General features: G+C 44.4%; 2 pseudogenes across 1 annotated transcript; both read left to right on the top strand.

Moving 5' to 3' along the window:
- The first annotated feature begins 694 nt into the window (after positions 1-694).
- Positions 695-3,751, top strand: LOC147976560 (uncharacterized; annotated as a pseudogene). Its single transcript, XR_015601584.1, has 2 exons — positions 695-749; positions 2,255-3,751. The product of XR_015601584.1 is annotated as an uncharacterized LOC147976560 (transcript).
- On the top strand, positions 710-2,211 carry LOC147976561 (uncharacterized; annotated as a pseudogene).
- Positions 3,752-11,906: the final 8,155 nt, after the last annotated feature.

Raw genomic sequence — 11,906 nt, 5'->3', positions numbered from 1 at the left:
TCCTTAGCACCTCCACTGACATGGCTAAGAACTGGAGCGAGGGGAGAGCTCGTGCCTCGAGCCAAGATCCGCCCACCGCCACGACAGAGAAGAAGCGGAAGCGGGCTGCCACTGAACACAAAACAAAGAAACCACGGGAGGCCAATGAGATCATGGGGAAGTGGTTTCCTCTACGGTCTCCTCTGAGGCTACTCATAGTGGGAGTAACTTAAGTAGTAACATAGCGCACTTCAAGAAATGTTTGCTTATGTAGCATGTAGTTAATGAGAAGTGGTAACATAATATGTTATTGTAACATAGCGCTTCCCAAGACAAGATGAGTCTACAAGCCATTAAATGAAGCCACATATGACACTACTAGTATATTACTTTGCACTATGAAGGTAGTAACTTAGACTAGTGTCATATGCATGACAGTAGTATAAGTTACTCCCCACTATGACCAGCCTGAGGAGCTTGACCTTCTCGTGTTGGAGAAATCGGTGCCGACATATCTGTTGTGATTAATTAGCATATATTAATCAGAGGGAAAATCTCCTCTTGTTTAACAGTGCATGCGGTTCTCTATAGCAACCGACGCGTCTCCTTTTTCTCAACCATCATGACTTCTAGCATATGACGGTTCCTGTAAAGACGCCTCTTACTTACGTCTCTTGTACTCATATAAATAGCTACTCTATCAATACAATTTTCACTCAAACACGTTATCATGCACGCTCTGCCGAGAGCACAGGAAGGCCTCGCCGACGGTGAGATGCCTGGACTCATCTCTTTCTTCCTCCGCCTCATCCGTGCGGACGGCCGCTGTCGCCGTTTCACAGCTCGTGGCCATCATGGAGTAGGCGGGTGCCGTCACCGCCGATTCGGACACCGTGGCGCTGGACAAGGCCACCATGCCGCTATACGCGACCCTCGATGTGGCCTCCGCGCCCCCAGACATGGCCATTGCGCCGGTGCTCCCGGTGACCATGCCCCAACGGTGGCCGGCCCCAGTGCGCCTCCCGCACACACAGGAGAAGAGATCCCCGGGCCCGTGCTCGTGGCTCCAACGCGGATTCCATCTCCGCCTCCAGTGCCGACTGATAAGCCTGACTTCTTCGTCTAAGTGTCGTTCCAGAGCGGTGCCGGAGGGACGACCCAAGCCGCTGGCCCGACGCCGATCACGCAACCTGGAGACGAGGACGCCGGCCCAAGTCGCAGCGCCACCGAGCCCCCGCACGCCCCCACCTCCGTGCTAGACGAGGCACCACCGTCCCCGCGCACAGTTGCCCGATCGTGCCTCCAGGACTCCGAGAGCATGGAGGGACGCCGCCGCCTGTTTGGTCGCGCCATCGCCGCCATCGAACGCCGCCCAAGACGCCACTCCGGCCTCACCTCCGCTGTTCTCTACATCTCCTCGTCGGAGGATGAGGGAGGCACGCCGGCGAGCCCCCTATGAACAGCGGCAAGGGAGTGGGGTGGCGGCGCCGCCAGGCGTCTGGTCGGGAGGGGATTGGGATCCCCCGATCCCTAACCGCTCGCCATGTAAGGCCGGCTGACCGCCCCATCTCCACATGGGTCGTGGGCCTGGCCCAGATCGCCCCTGGCTATAGGCCAAGTCCTTAGAAAGTTTTCTTTCTTCTGGTTTTTCCAGTTTAATTCATGTAACAGTAGTTTTAGCAGTAATGTCTCATTGTTTAGCACTGTTTAGCCTCCGTACATGTAGTTATTTACATTCTAGTCTGGTATTTAGATTTACTCTATTTTAGGACATGTGTAAATATATGTAGGCGTGTGTTTATTATGTAATGTATTTGATAATGTAAATAAAGGACCAACATTATCTAGAAATGTCATGTTCTATGTGTTTGCCACATACCAATTTTCTAGAACATGTTTCAACGATTGAGATTAATTTCTGTCGTACAACAAAATTGCAAATTTTTGATACACGCCACCCTCATTATATTTGGAATCACGGTCTACATTTTGTACAATTCGACAAACGATTACCTTGAATGTGCACTTCCTTATATTTAAATTGATAACATACACAAGGTAATAGAAAACAAGCGCATCTACTGACATTGTCAGATTATGTAGCCTATTGTCGTGAGATCCATGTGATCTTTGATGTGTTATGTTCAATCAGTTGAGGTCTACATTATTCAAGTTCTTTACTTGAGTATCAAATTTTGCACCATTATTACAATACAACCATGATGGTTTTTAATTTACCCTCCGTAAATTAATTATCTCTGGTTCATCCATGTAGGTAAATGATGCGTGCAATCCAGGACCCGGAGACTCCTCTACCGGCCGGAACCACACCGTTGACAGAACAACAAAACTATGCAACTTTATACATCATAAGGCATCATATTCATCCAGATCTAAAGTCTGAGTACTTAGAGGAGGAATCTCCCAGTGCTTTGTTTCTAGCCCTCAAAACGAGATATGAACAACAGAAGGCAGTCGTCCTGCCAGAAGCACTCCATGATTGGACTCACCTTCGTCTTCAGGATTTCAAGTCCATCGTGAGTACAACCACAAGGTTCATAAGATAAGTTCCAAACTGCATTTTTGCGGGAAGGAACCTACTGATGCGGACAAGATAGAGAAAACTTTATCTACTATGCTCCCTTCAGACAGGATCCTCCAGCAGCAATACCGTGCTCGAAACTATAATGTCTATTCCGAGCTTATTCATATGTTACTTCAGGCTGAAAAGCATGATGAGCTACTCGCTAAGAATGGCTCTCAACGCCCAGTTGGGGCACAACCTTTACCTGAAGTTCATATGAATGTCGCGAATAGACAGAAGTTTGATGGTGCCTTTAGAGTCAATCAATCAAATGTCCAAAACAAGCGAAAGCGCATTAGGAACAGGAGGTCTAGGAACTCAGACAAGGGAAAAGGCACTGCAGAGCCCAAGCATGATAAATCTCTGCTTTGCAACAAGTGTGGATGTTACACGCACCCCACCGACAAGTGCAAGATCCCAAAGCATCTGGTTATGCTATACCAGCAATCTCACAGACGCAAAGCACCTCAAGGGAAGAGGTTCGAAGCCAACTTCAACCTTCATTCAGACAGCGCCAATGGACCTGGTAGTTCGCACAACGTTCCTCCTGGACCAAGCAACACCATTGCGTTCCATCAGCCAAAGGACCTTGCTGACACTGAGGACATGATGATTGAGTATACCTCAAACGACATGTTTGGAGACTTCGACTAGTCCCACTCCTTAGTGATCTATTTAACTATGTCCATTTGTGATGTTGTAATAAGAACATAAGTATTGTCTTTATATTTTGTCAGCACTTTTGATACAATAAGATTGTAATTGTACCAACATATTTGATATAAATAAGATTGTATTCTATGTATTTACATGGGATTTTCTTATTGAAAGTTCTTTGTCTTATATATAGTTCTCTACGGTGATAATCCGATGGAAGAGGAATTATGCCTTGTGGATAGTGCAACCACAAACTCCATACTGAGGGAGATGAAATATTTCAAACTCTGAAAAAGATGAATGGAGATATTCTAACTATCGCTGGACGCGATACGGTAATCGTTGGCACTGGACGTGCCATATTTACACTCCCAGGCGGTACACAAGTGACAATTGAGGATGCTTTGTTGTATCCTGACTCATCACGTACCATGATCTGTTATCAAGATATCCGAAAAAATGGCTTTCACATTGAAACCCATGAAGATAACAAAGAGGAGTATCTACTCTTCACCAAAGATCATGGATATGGCAAGCAGGTACATGAAAAAATTCCTTCTCTATCGTCTGGTTTGTACTATACGTACATCAAACCCGTAGAACATGTGGCATACAAAGTAAATTTTCAAAATGTTGACGCATTTCAAACTTGGCATGATTGCCTAGGCCATCTCGGGATCGGGATGATGAGAAAAACTACTAGCAATTCCATTGGTCATAATTTGCTTGAGTCGAAATTTCCTCAATCTTCAAACTTTGTGTGCACTTATTGTGCTACGGGAAAGCTAATTTTGAGACCCTCTCACCTCAAAATACAAGCTGAACCACTTCAGTTTCTTGAACATATTCAAGGATACATTTGTGGTCCCATCCAACCATTATTTGGACCTTTCCGGTACTTCATGGTTCTAATTGATGCATCTACACGATGGTCACATGTGTGTCTTCTATCCACGCGAAACCATGCATTTGCCAAGATAATGAGGCAAGTCATTAGGTTACAAGCCCATTATCCAGAAAGTCAAATTAAGACAATTCGCATGGACAACGCTGCAGAATTCTTCCCACGTGCTTTCAATGATTATTGCATGGCCCTGCGGATTAAAGTTCAACACTCTGTTCCATATGTCCATACACAAAATGGTTTGGCTGAATCATTGATTAAAATGATCAAACTCAATGCAAGACATTTTTAATGAATTGCAACTTGCCAACCTCTTGTTTGGGTCATGCGGTTCTACACGCTGTTGACTTGATACAATTGGGGTCGACTGCATATCACAGTACTTCCCCTCTGCAATTGGTATGTGGAAATCCTCCTAGCATTTCCCATCTGCATAAGTTCGGATGTGCTGCATACATCCCGATCTCACCACCACAGCGGACATCCATGGGCCCACATAGGAAACTAGGGATCTATGTGGGGTACAAATCACCGTCGATTATTAAGTACCTGGAACCCCTTACTAGGGACCTGTTCACAGCCGGTCACGCTGATTGCATATTTAATGAGGAACACTTTCCGGCATTAGGGGGGACTTCAAGTACCAGAAAGAATGCCCAGAAGTTGATTGGAATGCTCAAGCCATTTCGTCCTCTGATACGTACACAAGAGACCGAACTCCAAGTTCGGAAAATCATTAATTTGCAACATCTTGCAACTAACCTGCCAGATTCATTTAATGATCTAAAAGGTGTTACAAAGTCCTTAAATCCGGCCAGAAATGCGCCCGAAAGAGTGGAGGTACCGATAAAAACCACTCAACTCCCTGTTCCTAAAAAGAGGGGGAGTGGTACGGCCTCTGACTTGGAACAAGCTTCCAGCAAGCAACAAAGGAAATCGAGGAGAAAAACCTCGCAGTCAGTAAATACAAGTCAGCTCAACATTGATAAACACCTTATGGGTAGTATACACCTAGTGGAAGGGCAACCTCCACAACCCAGCTTCAGTTTGCACACACTGGTTGGGCCATCGGAACACCCACACTCACGCGTATTGGGAAATCACGAAGAGTCACTAGGGGTGCAGGAAATTTCCATCAACTATATCCATTCAGGATAATCTTTCGATCGTAAGTCTATGACTGTCGACATTTATTTTGCTGAAAAAATTGCAGATATCCTTCTCACTGATCATGATCCAAAGACCATCATTGAGTGCCAAAAGCACTCCGACTAGCCTAAATGGAAGGACGCAATATAAGCAAAAATTGTCTCGCTTAACAAAAGAAAGGTATTCACTGAAGCAATACCGACACCTCCCAATGTTTTCCCTGTGGGATACAAATGGGTTTTTCTCCGGAAACGGAATGATAACAAGGAGGTGGTGAGATAGAAAGCAAGGCTCATAGCACAAGGGTTCACGCAGAGACCCGACATTGATTTCAGTGAGACATATTCTCCTGTAATAAGTGGAACCACTTTTCGATACCTTATATCTTTGGCAGTGCAAAACCGTCTATCTATGTAGTTGATGGACGTCATGACCACGTATCTTTACGGGTCACTAGATTCGGACATGTATATGAAGGTTCCTGATGGAATCTCTATCCCGAATACAAGCACAAAACGCAACATGTATTGTGTAAAACTGAATAAGTCATTATATGGCTTAAGACAATCGGGACGGATGTGGTACAACCGACTTAGTGAGTTCCTTCTTCATAAAGGTTACTCCAATAGTAGTGATTGCCCATGTGTCTTTATCAAAAAATTGCTCTACATGATTTTGTATCATTTCATTGAAATGAGATGACCTCAACATCATTGGCAACACATAAGACATTGATGAAGCACGCAATCACCTAAAGATGGATTTTGAGATGAAGGATTTGGGTAAAACCAAATGTTGCTTAGGTATTCAACTTGAGCACCTTTCCTCATGAATCATGGTACACCAAGCTGCCTATATCGAGAAAATATTGGAGAAATTCAATATGGATAAATCCTACCCATCTAAAACTCCCATGGTGGTTCGTTCTCTAGATGTAGAGAAAGATCCGTTCAGGCCAAGGGATGATGGAGAAGAAATATTGGGACCCGAGGTTCCATATCTAAGTGTCGTTGGAGAGCTCATGTATCTTGTAAATTGCACGAGACCTGACATCGCATTTGCAGTGAATCTACTTGCTAGACATAGCGCAGCTCCCACTAAACGTCATTGGTCTAGAGTCAAGAATACCTTCCGATATCTCCAAGGCACAAAGGATCTTGGCCTATTTTTTCAGTTCCAGAGAAATTGGGACTCTAATATGATTGGATACGAAGATGCTGGCTATTTATCTGATCCCCATAATGCCAGATCACAGTCCGGCTTTGTGTTCCTACATGGTGGAACTGACATATCATGGAAGTCTTCTAAACAGACTCTGGTGGCAACATCCACCAATCATTCTGAAATTATTTCACTATTTGAGGCATCACGTGAATGTGTGTGGCTTCGCAGAATGATAAACCACATACAACAGCCATGTGGAATTAGTTCTATTGAATCACCTATCACTATCTATGAAGATAATGCGGCTTGTGTTGCACATATGCAAACAGGATACATCAAGAGTAATATCACTAAGCATATTTCTCCTAAGTGGTTTTTCCCCATGAACTTCAGAAAAGTGGGGAAATAAACATCTTGCAAGTTAAATCATGTGAAAACCTTGTTGATTTGTTTACCAAGTCTCTACCAAATTCTACATTCCAAAAATATGTTCATGGAATTGGTATGCCATGACTTCCGGACTTGCAAGAATCAAGGGGAGTGTCTCCCTAAACTGTACCTGTTGGAAGTATCATATTACATTTCTTCTTCTCCGTGAGTTTTATGTTTCAGGTTCTCATCAAGAATATTAATGAAGAATTTCCGGAGAAGAATCCTTTTGAGATGATGATGATGCAACCTGGACAATCTTTCAAGATGACGATTATACCTGATGATCATATGACGATTCTACATGGACAAGATAGATTAGGGGGAGTGTTGTGATTAATTAGCATATATCAATTAGAGGGAAAATCTCCTCTTGTCTAACAGTGCGTGCGGTTCTCTATAGCAACCGACGTGTCTCCTTTTTCTCAACCGTCGTGACTTCTAGCCTATGACGGTTCCTGTAAAGACGCCTCCTACTTGCGTCTCTTGTACTCATATAAATAGCTACTCTATCAATACAAAGATTAGTGGATCAATTTTCACTCAAACAATATCTGAAGGCTAAAGCACTGCATTCCAGATGATGAGATCGCGCTGACTCCTCTTGATGGCGAGCATGTGATTCACCTGGAATACTTCGGGTGGGGGCTCGGTTTCCCACTGCACAACTTTGTGTGCGGGCTGCTTCGGTTCTATGGTTGCCAGCTGCACCACATCCCTCCAGAGGGCTTTGCTACATCTACGTAAAGTTTTCTATGTAACTTATGAATAGGCTGAGCTGGCCAGATTTGGTTGGGAGGGGAAATAGGCCCAGGCCCACCCACTGAAAATCAGAGTGGGATGATTAGTTGAGGAAAGGAAATAACTTAAGTTTACCTAATAGATTTCATAGGTGTAGTATCTTTATCCCTCCTAATGGGGTCCCCCACATAGCCAATTCCATAACTTTAAGCGGATGCTTCCTTGGAACGGCTCCTCACTTCGATTTGTTCCTCTACTTTTTCTGTGTTCAAGTCTAGATGAACGGAACGCCGTCTGCGACTTTGAGGGAGAGAGCTTGTAGCTCCGCCCCAACACCAAGTTCTTTGTGATGGACCTCCCAAAGTCTGTCCGTGAATGGCACAAGTTTTGGTTCTATGCCTCCGGGCTTGCTGACAACATGCCGGCCCTCATGAACGAGCCCCGGTAGAAGTTGCTCTCATGGGCTTCGTTGGATCATCTGTCGCCTGACGCCCAGGCTTTGGCTGATGCCACAGCTCGTCTGAAGGTCAACGGGCTAAAAGGAGGGCATATCTTAAAGACGTGTGTGGAGCGCCACACCCTCCCATTGCAAGCTTGGTCGGCCCTGATGTACAAATATGCAGGACCAGATGACCCGACGCCGGTGTCCAAAGATGAGCTCGGGGTCGGAGGAGGTCGGGTGTCGCCTTAGTGTTCTAACCGAGTCTGTGGCGATCAAGGACGCCAAGGTCGTCATCGTGGAGCCAGTGCTGCCCGTCCGACGAGCAACGTAAGTGGCCGACTTCCATGATTTCTTTTCTTGAAGATCGAAGCTTATTCTTTTCTTATCACATTTCCTTGGTGTGCAGGAGTTTGCGGCCTTCGAGGCCTTCTGTTCGGAGCCCCCGTTGCCTGGGCAGGTGGTGGACGTGGCCCTGTCCAAATTAATGAAGCCCACCACCCCAAAGCCAGAGAGGTTGAGTGACGGCCCTCCCGAGAGGCGGAAGAAGGTATCCGAGGGGGCCTCGGAAGAAGAAGAGGGTTGGAGCATTCATTTGGGAGTGGTGTGTGTGTGGATGGTTGGCGGTTGATGCAGTGTGGCTTCCGGAGCCCTCGTAGCCGTGGTGCTGATGGTGTCAATGCCCCTTCAGGGTGTTGTGGGAATCGCGGCGTCTATTTTTTTCCTTTTGTTTGGTTTGTCATTGTTGATGTTTGCAGCGGTCTGACTCCTCCCCAAGGTCAGGGTGGTGAGGCATAAGATTCTAGATGAAAGCCTTGTTCTTCGACGAGGGTCGTTGCCAGTGATGTTGGCACTATAAGATTTGATCTGGTGGAAGCGTTCCTACTCCTGATGGGAGCTACATTGCATTTATTTATGAGAGACAAGAAAAGCCCCTGCCATGGCATACAAGCTTAGGACGATCACTAGGATACATCGATGAGGAGACAAAAAAGGATACGAGAGAAGTTCAGATAAAGGGGTTTAGATTACAATAGGTTTAAACACATATTCTATCACCCTCCCTTAATCTAAACTACCCTACATTCTAATTTCTCTTAAACTCCTCAAATGGCCTTGCTGGAAGAGCTTTAGTAAACCCATTTGCCAATTGATCCTTGGATGGAATAAACCGTATCTCCAACTTTTTCTCAGCAACTCTTTCTCGTACAAAGTGAAAATATATCTCAATATGCTTGGTTCTAGCATGGAAAACTGGATTAGCCGACAGATAAGTAGCACCCAAATTGTCACACCATAAACAAGATGTACGATGTTGCATCCCTAGCTCATGAAGCAATGATTCCACCCAAATAATTTTAGCAGTTGCATTTGCTAGAGATTTTATACTCAGCCTCTGTACTTGACCTTGACACCGTGGCTTGTTTTCTGGCACTCCAAGAAATAAGATCTGACCCAAAGAACACTGCAAATCCTCCAGTCGACTTTCTGTCATCACTACATCCTGCCCAGTTAGCATCAGAAAAAGCACTAACAAGTGTAGAATTCGAACGCTTGAACTGAAGTCCCAAACTCACAGTGTGCTTGATATATCTTATAATCCTTTTGACAGATGTCCAATGAGTGGAGGTAGGAGCATGCAAATATTGACAAACCTTGTTTACAGCAAATGATATGTCTGGCCGTGGCAAGGTTAAATACTGTAAAGCTCCAACAACACTTCTCTACTTTGTACTTTCCTGTTCATTAAGCGGTTCTCCTTGATATGCCGAAAGTTGTTCTGAAGAAGACAATGGCCTGGGTGAAGGTTTGTAATCCTTCATTTCCATACGAGTTAGAAACTCAGTAGCATATTTTTCCTGATTTAACATTATGCCATCTTGAGTCTTCTTAACTTCAATGCCTAAGAAAAAATATAAGTCACCTAGATCCTTCATTGCAAACTCTGAACCCAAATCACGCAAGAGAGCATTAGTAGCATTCTATGATGAGCTTGCAACTATGATGTCATCAACATATATAAGCACAAAAACCACTGTATATTATAAATAAAGAGAGATGTATCTGCTTTGGATGGAACAAATCCAAGATGCTTCAATTGTAAACTTAACCTGGAGAACCATGCTCTAGGTGACTGCTTCAAACCATAAAGAGCCTTATCAAGTTTGCAAACATAATGAGGTGTTTGTTTATTCTCATACCCTGGTGGTTGCCTCATATAGACCTCCTCTTCTAGAACACCATGCAAAAACGCGTTCTGAACATCTAGCTGTCCAAGACTCCATCCTTTTGAAACAGCAATGGCTAGCACAAGACTTATAGTAGCAGCTTTAACAACTGGACTAAATGTATCCTCGTAGTTAATACCATATCGTTGCTTAAGCCCTTTTGCAACTAGACATGCCTTGTAACTATCAATGGAGCCATCTGCTTTTCTTTTTATTCTATAAACCCATTTTCAATCAATAATATTTTTACCTCTTTGATTTGGTACCAGGTCCCATGTCTTGTTCTTCATGAGTGCACCATATTCTTCATCCATAGCTCTTTTCCACCTACGATCTCCAAATGCATCACTCAATTTTGCTGGTTCACCTAAAATACACAACATGCCATATGGTATTGTGCCATCCATTCTTTTTTAGGATTTCTAATACCTTTTTGAAGTCGAGTCATGACTCATGTAGCATCAGGTTGTGGTCGTACTGAATTCTGCGCAGAAATATGAACAGATTGGCTAGATACAGAAGATCCCGGAGATCTCTCAGAACTTGCCACAGATGATCCAGTGGCCTCCGGTGTGGCGGCCGTTTCTTCTGTGACCGCAGAGTCAGCAGCCGCATCTGGTCCGAACCCTGGCGCGATCGGCTGCATGTGAGAACAGCACCCCACAGCGATTGGTTGCATGCGCCCGTGTTGGCGCTCCTGACTGGCGGGCTCCTGATCTGAGGAAAATACGTGCCCGTGATCCGAGGAGGATTCCTGCACGGGTGTGACAGGCGCCGCTAGATCATCCTCAAAGACTGCGCCTGCTCCGTCTTCTTCTTGCACATGAAATAACAGATCGTTTTGATCATTTTGAACACCGTTTTCTGCACCGTTTTCTTCAGAGACCTGCACACGTACAAAAGAAGCATTATCATGTTGGTTAGTACAATTTTTATCTCTTCCTTGATCAAAACTAGGAGATATGGATGGAAGGAGAAGTATTTCTTAACGAAGGAGGGCACCAGCATTGGGATGAAGTGATGCAAAAGGAAATACTGACTCGTCAAACACAACGTCTCTGGAGATATATACTCGTCCTGTAGATATGTCAAGACACTTGACTCCTTTGTGCATAGGGCTATAGCCTATGAAAGCACTTTTTTTGAACGAAACGCAAGTTTGCGTGTGTTATAAGGCCGGAGGTTGGGCCAACAAGCACATCCGAATACTCTAAGATACTTGTAATCTGGTGAAATACCAAAAAGATGAGTGATCTCAAAGTTGATAACTTTGCTAGGACGAATGTTTATGAGATATGTGGCAGTAAGAAAAGCTTCATCCCAAAATTTTAGAGGCATGGAAGCGTTTGCAAGCAATGCTAGTCCTACTTCAACAATATGGCGGTGTTTGCGTTCAGCAAACCCGTTTTGTTGGTGAGCATGTGGGGACATGAAACATGATGAGAAATTCCAATATTTTGGAAGAAAGAATTTGGTTTCTCATACTCACCGCCCCAATCGGTTTGCATGGCGAGAATTTTGGAATTCAATTGACGTTCAACAAGATTTTGGAAATTGCTAAAGACTTGGAAAACATCGGATCGTTTCTTTAGCAATAAATCTAGGTAAATTTACTATAATCATCAATAAAGC

This window comes from Triticum urartu, chromosome 4A (assembly GCF_056163025.1).
Source record: "Triticum urartu cultivar PI428250 chromosome 4A, HENAU_Tu73, whole genome shotgun sequence".
Classification (NCBI taxonomy): domain Eukaryota; kingdom Viridiplantae; phylum Streptophyta; class Magnoliopsida; order Poales; family Poaceae; genus Triticum; species Triticum urartu.
The sequence above is the reverse complement of the archived record's forward strand: the minus strand, read 5'-3'. Positions and strand labels throughout refer to the sequence as shown.